Consider the following 12,848-nt stretch of genomic DNA (forward strand, 5'->3'; position numbering starts at 1 on the left):
ACACACACTCATATTTATGGAAATTGATCTTTCTGAATGCAGAGGTGCTCTGAAATTGAAGATTCTTCCATAAATGGCGCATAAACCTGCTCCAAAACAACTACGCATTATATGATATTCAATCTGTTTGGACATAATGTTTTCTCACACACTCTTATATAGATGGTTCATGCACTGAAGATGTTCTTTATATCATTTAGCTTCAAATGAATACACTTTCCTAAATGTATTATTTCATTGAAACCAGCAAAGCATAAAATAAGCTTTAATCAATTAATTAGTTTAATGCAATTAATATGCAACTAATTCAGTTAATTGATTCCATTGAATTCCAATTATTTCATTATCAATTAATTTCTGTAAACCATAAAAACTGTCAAGAATAAACCAAAACACTGCTCTCACACTGTTGACTCCTTACATAAAAGTCAATGCTGTAAAACCCTTGTGAATGAGACGTTCCTGTAGAAATAGAACAAGAAAACGAATATGACCTTCTCAGAGCTGCCTATTAATAAATAGACCTCATATAAAGACCTCATATCCGTTTCTCCATGTCACACATTTGCATCTGCTACAGCATAAGTAAAAACTTACATGTTACATGTTGTGTGTGATAGATAGTAAGAGAGTGAGTGTGACGTGAGGCTCAAGAAGTCGCTGACAGGAAAAAGAAGAGGACAGGAAAGCAGAGACAGAGAGCTGAAAAGAGGACAGGACTCATCTGACACTCCCTGGCGTCCATTTGCGTCCCGGCAGGAGGTCGGCCCTCGGAGCCACGAATAAACAACAGGCTCATAAAGAGCATCAAACACAGCTCTGTTTGACCTGTCACACTGCTGCTTTATCTAAACACAGCTTTGATTAGAACACACACACTCTCTCACACACACTCACACCCTCACACACACACACACTGGTGCTCATGCTGCTTTTAGTGCAAACCAACCGACCACACAGGGGTGCCTTTTACAGCCTCTAAAGAAAAAGGTGTCAAAGCTGCAAATTGTTTCAGTTAAAACACTGAGAGCGCTATCAAGCTGGTCTGTGTGTACAGTAGCTCTGATGATTATGCCATTATTGACTCACATTAGCATTAGCATTAACACTGTTAGCGTCTGGTCTGGCTACCCGAGACCAGGATTCACATTTCTGTATTACTTGTCTTTAACAGTCTAGCTATTCTCCTAGCTGGGTGTGAAAATATTAGGAGTCTCTCACCAGTTAAATGTAGTTGATGATGTGAAATAAAAGTAACATCGAAATGAAAAGGAATGAGAACAAAAAATGGGAGGAAGGATTGCATTGGAAGATCCAGACACCAAGAATCTCTAAAGCAAGAATCTGCTTTGGAGTAAAAACAAGTATATTTCTTTGTAAGATGAATTGTGCAGCATCCATATTTTAGTGTTGTATTAGCATAATTATTGTATATTTCACTCTGACTCACGTACATCAGTACCTGATCGTTCTAACTGGCTGAATGAGGCCAAATTTCTACCAAACTTTAAAATTCAACTCAATTAAATGTATTTCTTTAGGGCTTTCAACAATGGAAATTGTCTTCAATCAGCTTTACAGAATATAAGAATTATTAGAAGTTCACACATTTTAATTTAAGGAGGATTAAAATCCTGGGATGGTATGAAGAAGACACTTTGAGAGGAACGAGACTCAAAAGGAGAACCTATCCTCATTTGGGTGACACTAAAATCTATTGGAACATCTTCCCAGAAGAGTGGAGGTTTTTATGAGAGCAAACGGGATGTTTTTAAAGCACATATCAAACTTATGGTCAGGTGTCCCCAAACATTTGTCCATATAGTGTATCATATGCTTTTGTATAAACACCTCAGCTGTCAGGGGTCTGTCTGGATCGCATTCATGACCATTTCTTGTCATTTTATTCAAACCAGGATATCATTCCGATTTTTGTTCTTCATCCTGATGTTGGTCAGTGCTGGGGAAGTTGGAGAACAGTGTTAGAGTTTAGTATCTTCTGCTGAAGTTACTGCAGTGAATTTAGTAGAATAAGCAGCCTTTAGGTGTCACCTGTACATTACAGCACAGTGAAATTCTTCACTTCACATATCACAACTTGTAGGACGTTGAGGTCAGACAGAATATGGTGGTGCTAGAGAAAAGAGGTTGAGGGCCTTGCTCAAGGGCCCAACAGTGGCAGGTTGCCTGAACCTACTACCTTCTGATCAGTAACTAATAGCCTGCTTCTAACAATCACCAATGATTAAAATGTATGCAGCCGTGTGTTTAACTGTGATATGAAGTGCTGTTAGCATTGAACACTTTCAGGAAGAAGTGAATGGAAAATGGTGTGTGTGTGTGTGTGTGTGTTTGTAACACTCTGCCACAGTAAAACAGTGTGTGATGACCCTTGTGCTCTCTAAGGGTGTGTGTATCAGCACCATAATGCCCCAGTGTGTATCAGCAGTGCTGTTTCTGTGTGTTAGTGTGTGTGTGTGTGTGTGTGTGTGTGTGTGTGTGTGTGTGTGTGTGTGTGTTTGTAACCTCAGCAGAAGTGAAGTTCTGAATTATTTCTTAGCCCTCTATCCATACGTCTTCTTTCTATATTTCAGAAAAGACGTCACCTCTGTGTTTGATCTCTCTCTCTTTCTCTCTCTCTCTCTCTCTCTCTCTCTCTCTCTCTCTCTCTCTCTCTCTCTCACTCTCTGCAGTGGGTTTGGAGATCACAGAGCATCTAATATTCTTAGGAACGTTTGATGATATAATGTGATGTAAATGATATTCAGCTGTTTTGCAATTTTATGTTGAGGGTTATTCTAAATTTGTTTCACAATTTGTAGACACTTCTGTCTTTCACAGATTGGTGAAGCTCTGACCAACTTAATTTCTACAAGACTTTCATTCACTCCTTACTCACTCACTCACTCACTCACTCATTCACTCACTCATTCACGCACTCACTCATTCACTCACTCATTCACTCACTCATTCATTCACTTACTCATTCACTCACTCACTCATTCACTCACTCATTCACTCACTCACTCACTCACTCATTTACTCACTCACTCACTCACTCACTCATTTACTCACTCATTCACTCACTCACTCACTCACTCACTCACTCACTCACTCACTCACCACCACTCACTCATTTACTCACTTAACTCATTCACTCACTCATTCACTCACCACTCACTCACTCATTTACCACTCACCACCACCACTCACCACTCACTTACTCACTCATTTACTCACCACCAATCACTTACTCACTCACTTATTTACTCACCACCACCACTCACCACTCACCACTCACTCACTCACTCACTCATTTACTCACTCACCACTCACTCACCACTCACTCAATCACTTACTCACTCATTTATTTACCACCACTCACCACCACCACCACCACCACCACTCACTCACTCTCTCACTCACTCATTTACCACTCACCACCACCACTCACTCACTCATTTACTCACTCATTCACTCACTCACTCACCACCACTCACTCACTCATTCACTCACTTACTCACTCATTCACCACTCACTCATTCACTCACCACTCACTCACTCACTCACCACCACTCACCACCACTCACCACTCACCACTCATTTACTCACTCACTCACTCAATCACTCACTCACTCATTTATTTACCACTCACCACCACTCACCACTCACTCACTCTCTCACTCACTCATTTACTCACCACCACCACCACTCACCATTTACTCACCACTCACTCACTCATTTACTCACTCACTCATTCACTCACTCATTCACTCACCACTCACTCACTCACTCGCTCTCTCACTCACTCATTCACCACTCACTCATTTACCACCACTCACTCACTCACCACCACTCACCATTTACTCACCACTCACCACTCACTCTCTCACTTACTCATTCACTCACCACCACCACTCACTCTCTCACTCACTCATTTACTCACTCACTCACCATTTACTCACCACTCACTCATTCTCACTCACTCATTCACTCACTCACTCACTCACTCACTCACTCACCACTCACTCACTCACTCTCACTCACTCACTTATTTACTCACCACTCACTCATTTATTCACTCATTCACTCACTCACTGACTCACTCATTTACTCACTCCTCACTCACTCACCACTCCTCACTCACCACCACTCATTTACTCACTTAACTCATTCACTCACCACTCACTCACCACTCACTCACTCATTTACTCACTCACTCACTCACTCACACCACTCACTCACTTATTTACTCACTCACTCAATCACTTACTCACTCATTTATTTACCACTCACTCCTCACTCACTCACTCACTCACCTCTCACTCACTCACTCATTTACTCACTTAACTCATTCACTCACTCATTCACTCACTCACTCACTCACTCACTCATTTACCACTCACTCACTCTCACTCACTCACTCACTTATTTACTCACTCACTCAATCACTTACTCACTCATTTATTTACCACTCACTCACTCACTCACTCACTCACTCACTCACTCACCACTCACTCACTCACTCTCACTCACTCATTTACTCACTCACTCACTCACTCATTTACTCACTCACTCACTCACTCACTCATTTACTCACTCACTCATTCACTCACTCATTCACTCACTCACTCACTCACTCGCTCTCTCACTCACTCATTCACTCACTCACTCATTTACTCACTCACCACTCACTCACTCACTCACTCATTTACTCACTCACTCACTCACTCTCTCACTTACTCATTCACTCACTCACTCTCTCACTCATTTACTCACTCCTCACTCATTTACTCACTCACTCACTCATTTACTCATTTACTCATTCACTCACTCATTCACTCACTCACTCATTTACTCACTCACTCGCTCTCTCACTCACTCATTTACTCACTCACCACTCACTCACTCAATCACTCACCACTCACTCACTCATTTACTCACTCACTCACTCCTCACTCTCTCACTTACTCATTTACTCACTCACTCACTCACCACTCACTCACTCTCTCACTTACTCATTCACTCACTCACTCACTCACTCACTCACTTATTTACTCACTCACTCAATCACTTACTCACTCATTTATTTACCACTCACTCACTCACCACTCACTCACTCACTCACTCACTCACTCACCACCACTCATTTACTCACTCACTCATTTACCCACCCACTCACCACTCACTCACTCACTCACTCACTCACTCACTCACTCACTCACTCACTCACTCATTTACTCACTCACTCATTTACTCACTCACTCACTCACGCACTCACTCACTCATTTACTCACTCACTCATTTACTCATACATTCACTCACTCATTTACTCACTCACCACTCACTCACTCACACTCACTCACTCACTCACTCACTCACTCACTCACTCATTCATTTACTCACTCACTCATTCACTAACTCACTCACTTATTTACTCACTCACTTCTTTATTTATTTATTTATTTATTTATTTATTTATTTATTTATTTCACTCACTCACTCACTCACTCACCACTCACTCACCACTCACTCACTCACTCACTCATTCATTTACTCACTCATTCACTAACTCACTCACTCATTTACTCACTCACTTCTTTATTTATTTGTTTATTTATTTATTTATTTATTTATTGAAATAACAATTTCAAGACAAACATGATTTGTAATATCATTTTTAAATTTTCAATATGGACATTTTGTCTTTATTAGAAACACAGGAACACATAATTTTTCATAGTGAACATTTTGAGTTATAAAACTGCTCTCTCTCTCTCTCTCTCTCTCTCTCTCTCTCTCTCTCTCTCTCTCTCTCTCTCTCTCTTGCTCTCTAAGAACCAGGGCCCCAGTAATTTTTGAACACCTCCAGAGGCTGAGTCCTTGAAATGCTCTCTGTCTCTTTCTCCCGCTCTTTCTCCATCCCTCCCTTTCTCCCTCTCTCTCCCTCATTCTTTCTCTTTATCTCTCCATGTCCCAGCTGTTGTGATGAACTGTCGCTCTGTGTGATTTGTTAACTGCTCTGTTGTTTCCAATTCCCTGATTTACTCTCCGTGCTAATTCTGTCTTTCTGACTCCCGACAGTAACCGACAGTAAAGCAGTCGGACTCCTTTATATTCGTTCTTTTGTAGGTTTTGTTTGGTGCCTGCATTCACACAGGAGGAACATCTCAGACATGCAGAACCTGTGTGCCATCACATCTCAGACATGCAGAACAGAACTGAATAAAATGTCACTGATATGTCAGTTGTAACGAGGTTTTTATTCTTCATATCTGTCTGTCTCTCACATTACGGACACGTCTGCGTGGTATGATATGGAAGTGGAAAGTGAAGTGGGAAAACGGCACCGTGATGTGCTTTGAACATATTTTTTACGAGTCGTTGGCAGTGGAGAGTTTTCTGCCTGCTTTGAAGTGATCAGGACTGATAATGCCAGCGAGTTAATGAGCATGGGAAAACAACAAAGACACTCCCAAAGTCTGAGGTTTTTACTGATGAAAGCGCATATTTGTTTTGATGTCTAGAAAACTATGTCCCCCTTTTCACAACTTTCAGCATTTCATGGACACAGCGCTGGAGTTGGAGCGAGTACTGAGTCTGGAACCATTACCAATATTTTTCACTTCAAAAGAGTCGACTTTCAGGTGGGCATTTAACACTTTCACACATGTTTTACAGAACATAGTGGCGTCCAGAAAGAAGGTCTGCATACAGGTGATATATAACTCATACAGTGCTTCCAGTTTAACCAATGGCAAACTACTGCATGCCAAGTGGCCGTTAATTTTGCTTTATCTTTTTTTCCTCCTTTTTCCTTTTCACCATTTTTTTTCTTCTACTTAGTATAATTTCATCCTATTAATATAATTTTTTTCCCTTTTCTTCTCTTCTTCTTCATCTTTTCCTCTTTCTTTGGCTTCTCTCTTCCTTTTCGTCATTATAAATATGTTTTTATCTTTTCTCTTTATTCCCCCTTCTTCTTCTTCTTCTTTCTCATTTTGCTCTCTTTTTCTTCACTTCTTTGTGTTCTTTTCTTCTTGGTCTTCCTCTTGTTCCTCTTTTCCTTCTTCTTTTTCTCCTGCTTCTTTTCCTTCTTATTACTATAGCAGTTTCTCTCAGCTTTGGAAACAGAAAATCATTAGACATAATGAACTGCTCCATAACACCAAACACAATCCCACCTAACATACTGTTTTTGTTATCATGGGTTACAGTCCAGTGTTAAAATCCTGAATCTGAATTAGTTCCACATGAAGGTATTTAATAAAGCTCCTTATTATAAACAGTAAAAATGCAGAACATATTATAAAAAGAGTTTAGAATTTAGTGTCAGATTGTTATTGCATCCTTAATATAACATTTTATTTTAACTATGTGTGAGTTTTTAAGCAAAGGGCACTGACTCTCCTGATTCGAGATAATGGAATATAAGAATAACAGTTTACATCCAGTAGTAGAATTTTTGAGATAATGATGCAATAATTTGTAATGAATCCTTCTGGCATCTTCTGTCCATTATCCGACTGAGAGAAATGATTCTAGAGCTGAAAAAGCCCTGAGTGTTAAATGTTCAATCGAATTCTATTATTCAGTCTAATTTTTTTTAGCTGGAAAAAAAAAACTATTTCAGAATCAGTGTGTTTAAAGATTTAACAATGAAATTCTAGAATTCTAATGGATTGTGTTTGACTACGTCTAGATCCATGTTTTTTTTATTTTTTTGCTCTCTAACAAAGACTTGGCTTCCGAGTGGTCTGTAAAGATGTCTGTCAAACGTCTCATACCATGGTGGATTCTATATGTTGCAGGAGGCATTATAGGTTATGGTTACCTCCGACTGCTTCTAAATGGCATAATGTGATCCAGTTGGAGATGTTTCTTCCAATTAGGTCTCGTGTGTTGTGACTGACGGGAAGTCTGAGTGAGACAGTTTTGGGATTGGACTGGAATCTGACCCAGGACAAGATTAAACAGTCCCGTTATTCAGCGGAACATCTTTAAACACTTAATACCCATGCTGTTTCAGTTTGTACAATTGTAATGTTTACATATTTTGCTTTCTTTAAACTATTGTTGACATGGTGGAGTCTGAAGAAAAGCTGTGTTTTTCCATTATGGAAAACGCTCAGCACTGCAGCTACGCTTTTGTAATTTTCCTTCTCAAAAGATCTCTGAGTCACTTTACTTACACTTCTTACATCAAATTTCTCGAATTCTCAGCTAATAATAAGAGCGCAAGTAATTTTTACTCCTTTTTTTTTTACATTTCTTACTTGGCATGGTCAGTTGAAGTTTTTTCTGGACTGGATGGAGCTTTGCTCTGATTAAACTGCCCCAAAGGGCTACAGATCCTTCTGTGATCAAAGCACTTGGGGTTCAAATCGCCATGCCAACCATTACAAAGCGAAGCGTATCAACGTAAAACCCAGCGCCAGTTACACCACAGGGAAGGAAAGCACCAACCCTCAGAGTATTAATTCAATCAAATGTTTCCCTTATGTGTTTATTGTTTTAGTTGTTTTTTTTTACCTTTTGTCCAAAGTAGCAATGATTACATTATTAATGAAATAAAAATATTGAGGTTTATTGTTTTACTTATTTGTATATTTCTCCTTCTAATTAAATCCATGATTAAACAATAGAGAATGTTAATTCTGTAAACATTATAAAACATGAATATTATTATATTAAAAAATAATCCTGATTTTTAAAGTTGGATGTGACGCTAGCATTTCTTCACTTGCTAATTTAATGCTTTAATGCTTATATCTTTTAACCAATGGGTTTTAATAGCTTCCAATATACCACTTGATTAAATTTTATATATATATATATATATATATATATATATATATATATATATATATATATATATATATGATCAAAATGTGATGATTGGTCTTTGATGATATCATGTATTTCCTAATGTACATACTGTAAAATACTGTACATATACTGTAAAAAATGTATATAATATGGGGACATGTGACTTTTTCATCCTGGTTCTGCTCTAAACTGTTTCCACATAGTTGGAGTTCCAGCAAGACAATGCCCATGTTCACATAGCCAGCAACATGAAGATGTACTTTACATGGGTTGGAGTGAAAGATCTCCTGCTATAGAGCTCTGACCTCAGCTCTGTTGAACACCTTTGGGATAAATGTGAACACTGATACACCCCAGGTCTCCTCACCTCACCCACATCAGTACCTGACTTTACTAACACTTATGTTCCTGAGTGAACATTAACCCACAAAAGCACACTCCAAAAATATAGTGAAACATCTTCCAAGAAGAGTGGAGCTTTTTATAAGAGCAAATGGGAACTAAATATGGTGTAGGGAATCTTATGACCAGGTGTCCTCCAAATTTTGTCCATATAGTGTGACGAATCAATTATTCAATCATTTCTTAGTCAATTCTTAATAAATTGGAACTGGAAACTTGTAGTATAAACAGAATAAAAACACATGTCGATATTCTGTTTTTGGATAAATAATCAATGTCATTATGGCAACTGAAAGTCAGTAACATCACAAAGCAATGTTGCTGATTATTTCCATATAACAGCACAACATGGAGAACTTTATTTCTTAGAAAAACTCAACACATTGTGTAAACTAGCTATGAACTCACACTGCATGTATTCATCTAAAAAAAATCATCCTAACTGAAAAACACTTTCAGTGATATTGTTATAGCAGTAAATTCCGTATTTTTGTTATTCATATCTCCTCTGTTCGACTCTAATACAATATGAACTCACCCATAAAGAGCCAAATATGGTAAACTGTAGTGAACCCTACCATACAATTTCCTGTAGTCATTTCGATCGTCTATCTGACATCTTGTCTGGGCCGTGCAATTACTTGAATCAACATCACATTTTCATAATTTGACTTCCTGCAATCATCTTTTCGACAGCAGCTGATTAATTGTTTGCTTTGTAATTGTTAGCATTGCACAAGCGGCTTTTCCCCCGGAGCGCTGGGGTTCGATGGATAAATATGAACTGGAAATCTGGCCACAAATAGATCTGCAGCATTGCCAGAGAGTTCAAAGCCCCTGTTGATCTGCTCTGTGTCCTCTGGTTGTAGACATGAAAAGAATGCTGTGGTGTTGATTTATACATGCCGCGAGAACACTAGTCAGCTCTAATGAGGAATTCACAGCCCTGCCAAGTCTGTTTTCTTTTCGTTTTTTTTTTCCGCCAACTCGTTCCCTTTTTACAGTACATGCTGCCAAAGACACACTAATTAACCTCGTTTTGTTTTATCCCCAGTGGACTAATATTAAACTTTTTTTTCTTGCATGTGCCATATCTAAATTGTGCATGTTAATGATCTTAAAATCACAGAGGGTTATAGGTCAAATCCTGACCATAAAGATATTTCATATATGGACAAAAGTACTGGGATACTTGATTCTTCTCGCTATATGTGGTTCTTTGCCAAACCACAAAGTTCGAGGTGTAGAATTGTCTTTGGATGTGGTAGCATTTTTTGTCTTTATTTGAACTTTCCGACCCCAACCTGCTCCAGCATGAAAATGCCCCCAGTGAACAAAACCAGCTCCATGAAGATACGCTTTACATGGGTTGGAGTGAAAGATCTTCTGCTACAAAGCTCCAACCCAGATTTCAGCCCTATTAAACACTTTTGGGATGAATATGAATGCTGACTGCACCCCAGGCTTCTCACCTCACCTACATCAGTATCTGACTTTACTAACATCCTTGTAGCTAAATAAGCCAAAATCTAGTGGAACATCTTCCCAGAAGAGTGGAGGTAATTATAAAACAAATTGGGAATAAATGTAAAATGGGATGTTCAGTAATCACACAAACCTGTTTGAATTATAGTCGCGTGTCTATCCGTTTGTTCATATACTGTAGTTTGTGTAAAGAAAATACACATTACCATCAATAATCATTAAACTACTTAAAGCAATTTTTATTCACTGTATGTGAGAATCAATTACCAAAAATCATGCATGAAAGGTTATTGCAGATGTTTTTTTTACTTAAACACATTTGTCTTACTTATTATTATTATGAAAATTCCACAATTTTCATGAAAGGAAGTAAAATCTTAACCCCCCCCCCAGCTTTTTTCTTTTTCTTTTTTATATAAAAGTTATAGGCTAAACACAACCAATCAACCAAGGAAAGTCTATCAAATGTATAATTTATTAGCTGAAGGTATTGCATTCTTAACCCATGTAATGACTCATAAACATCAGTCATAGACTAGCAATGCAGTTCTCATTGGTTAAATAAGCTTTTAAACAGCATTTGTACCAATGTAAAGAAAAACTATGAAAAACCTAGAGAGGAAACCTGAAGACGAGCGTTTTGTCCTGTTAGCGTGTTTATAAGGAGAATACGTGTGTACTGACCTGCTGGAACACAGCTCTGGGGACATATGATTCTCATTGTAGGGATGAAAGGCGTCTATAATGTTGTGTTTTTTTCCCCTTCTCTTTCTTTTGTGCGTTTGAGGAAAGCCGTGCAAACGGTGTGCGCGAGCTCTGGCTCCCCGTCTCTCCAGCCGTACATGTGGAATTGTTTAATACATCGCAAGTGTGGATTCATTGAAGTGAACTTGAAACTTCGTGACAATTCTTTATTGGGAGCTTTAAATATTTAATTTTGCCTGCGGCTCGGTTCTTTCACGAAGAAGCAGACGAGTTTGTTGTCTCCGACTACTGGAACTAGACTGATGATATTTTGTCCAAATTGAAAAAAATGTAACCTATGATACAGTGGTTTGTTGAAGTATTCAACCTTCTCTTTCCTCCTTCTTAAACTTTTCTCCATTATGTTGAAAAGGAAAAACACTTGATTCACAGAATTGATAAAGGGGGCTTTTTAACTTGTCACATGTACATTACAGCACAGTGAAATTATAAAAAAAAATATCTTCAGATATCCCAGAAATGTTAGGAAACTGAGGTCAGAGCAGAGGGTCAGTCAGGATACAGCACCCCTGGAGCATAGAGGGTTAAGGTCCTTGCTCAAGGGACCAAGAGTTGTTTGCCTGTATGTAAAGCGCCTTGAGAAGCTACTTTGAAGGCGCTGTATAAAAATAAAGTTATTATTATTATTATTATTATTATTATTATTATTATTATTATTATTATCAAGAGTGTCAGTTTAGCAATACAGGAGCTTAAACCCCTGAGCTTCTGATCAGTAACCCAGAGCCATAGCCGCTGAGCTACAACTTCCCCTATACTTATATTATATATATCTTATATATATCTTATAAATCTATGGCATTTGTCATACGCTCCCATCTGGAGCAACTTACATTTCTGCCATTTTTTACAACTGAGCAGTTGAGTTTAGGACCCTGCAGTGGCAGGTTGGTGATGCTAGACTCTGAATTTATCAGAATTTCAACATCTTAAACTCTGAGCTCCCATTTCCCAAAAAAGTAATAATTTAAAAATAATTTGGTCATGATTTGGTCAAAATTTTTGAACATCCTGCAATAAGATGGCTGATATGATAAAGAAATACTTCAATTCAAAAGCAATCAAGGTTGAATCTCAAAATGATGCCTCCACCACCATGCTTCATTTTAGTACAGAAGTCAGTTTGAAAGGACCATAACCACTTTGGGTTGGTTACTTTGAAATGGAAATAGGGAAAATATTTTTTACTGACTCAGTAGATAAAGCAATTTAAAATTGTCTAAAGATGGTGATAATCATGGAAAGATTTATAGATTTGAGTGTAACTTTAATGGATTGATCTCAGTGTAATGGAACCTTAAATTAATTAAATTAATTACATTTTTTTAATAACATGTCAAAAAGTGTTTTATTCTATTTATACAACA

The sequence above is a fragment of the Silurus meridionalis genome, chromosome 29, assembly GCF_014805685.1.
Source record: "Silurus meridionalis isolate SWU-2019-XX chromosome 29, ASM1480568v1, whole genome shotgun sequence".
In the NCBI taxonomy this organism is placed as follows: domain Eukaryota; kingdom Metazoa; phylum Chordata; class Actinopteri; order Siluriformes; family Siluridae; genus Silurus; species Silurus meridionalis.